Source organism: Drosophila gunungcola, unplaced genomic scaffold (genome assembly GCF_025200985.1).
Source record: "Drosophila gunungcola strain Sukarami unplaced genomic scaffold, Dgunungcola_SK_2 000087F, whole genome shotgun sequence".
In the NCBI taxonomy this organism is placed as follows: Eukaryota; Metazoa; Arthropoda; class Insecta; order Diptera; family Drosophilidae; genus Drosophila; species Drosophila gunungcola.
The window spans coordinates 296,072-298,130 of NW_026453249.1; positions in this window are offsets into that span (position 1 = coordinate 296,072).

Below are 2,059 nucleotides of genomic sequence, written 5' to 3' on the forward strand. Positions count from 1 at the left end.
TTGACCAGCAGTGACATACTATTAGCTGATACCGCTACACATGCATTGGATGGATGACCGTGGTGGAAGCAAGCCAGCCGCTGCGTCGGCCACAATGGCAACTTACTGACTAAATCGGCAACTTGTAAGTTAGTTTAGCTTAGCTTTCTTTTAAGACAATTTATAAATATAAAACCAGTCCCTAAACCTGCAAAGAATACGTATTTTATTTCCATTGAACCTTGCTCGTGCCTACGTTGGCTTTTCAATTTGGGGGAACCAGAAGGACAACCAGCTCGCTGGCCTAAGCGGCTCCAACAGTATGACATTACATCTAACATCGTAAAGGCAAGCAGCATGGGAGTTGAGACGCCTTGTCTCGCCGAACTTGTGGAGACTGCCGCATATGCAACAAAGCGGAACATTGCGATGCTCAAGGAGTCTTATTCCTACAAGTATCCATGAAAGTATACCGCTTTGGCGCTAGTCTTAGCTTGGATACAAAATGGAGAACGGCCGCCAAAATCCACGACATGGGGCGAAAGTCGTGAAACAAAAGCCTTCTGTCTTTTTTTCGATCGCCTTTTCCAAAACGAAAGCGTTCTAATGATTAAAAATAAAACCGCAGACGACTTAATGGTAGTAAAGCTCCTCAGGAGGAGACCAGGAGCAACGCTCATAACTCAACTACCGGAGGTCATTTTGTAATCATCAAGTCGACCGCCAAGCTAAAGAAACATTTTTTCTGAATCGGGAAAGCGCCGACGTTGCGGTTTGATGCGCGTGCTGTCCTAATGTATTGCCAGAAAAGGACCAACTCGTCACACGACCTCAGCCAAGCGTCATAGGTGCCCCCTTCGAACGACTGGCTATTAACATCCTTGGCCCTTTACCTACTACAAAGCTCGGTAACCGATACATAGCTGTTGTGATGTGCTACTTCAGCAATTGGCAAGAATGCATAGCTCTGCCCAACCAAACCGCGGAAACCGTATCCCGAACGCTCGTCCAAGATGTGTTTTGCAGATACGGTGCAGATACGGTGCAGATACGGTGCACCCTCAATCGGACGGATGGGTTAAAAAATTCAGCTACTTGACGAAATTTGCACTATAGGCCTATCGCTCTGTAATACTCATCTAATCTGGAAACTTACCCGGCTAACGCGGAAATCTTGCAGGAACTCATCCGACGAACACAACAGGTCGCTCGACACAGTCTAATCGCGGCCGCCAGCACAAACAAGAGAAGACTGAGAAGGGGTAAAGTATTGAAAGTCACTAGATCTACGGAAACTCTATCTATGCTTAATATCATAATTAAAGAACCCAATTGTAAATCATATTTTAGTCTGAAATTGTAATAAAAGTAAAATTCACATAACTTGGGCCGTTACAATGGTGTTTGATAAAAAAGTTAGCTGCAAAATAAAATTTATCGAAAAATAAAGATACTGTAAATACTTTACAATAAACATGTATATTACTTATGTATTTAATATTCCACACATTTAATTTGTTGGCCATTGGCCAGAATGTTCAGAAAAACACAAATAATCATAGTGTTTAAGATTTTAATCGATTGGGAGCCATCATTTACCATCTGCTACTCAAACCGGACAAAAATTCAGTTGATAGCACTTGTATTCTGTAAAAACGGGGCTACTCAGACAAGCAGCTGCGGTCTCTGTCATAGATAAGACTAGAATACGAATCTTGGAAAAATAATTGGAAAAAAAATAAGTCAGAACTCAATTGAAGCGATAGTTGGATTCATTTGACAATACCTAACAGACTTTGACACTGTTCTCTGACATGTTACATACCTTTCATTACGAGTTAAAAAAAAAAAATAACTTGCAACAATACCTTCCTATTAATAACGACAAAAGACGACTTTTTCATGTAAAAATCGAAGTAAAGATGGTTTGTTTTCAAAGACTCAAAATTGCCAAGACGAAATTGCCAATAGTAGCTTTTGAGAAATCTTCGTTAGCTTATACATATTATTTCAACAAGTGATATTTTTATTTTAATGTTTTATAATTATTTGCAATATTATTTTTTTATTTTTAGAGTAA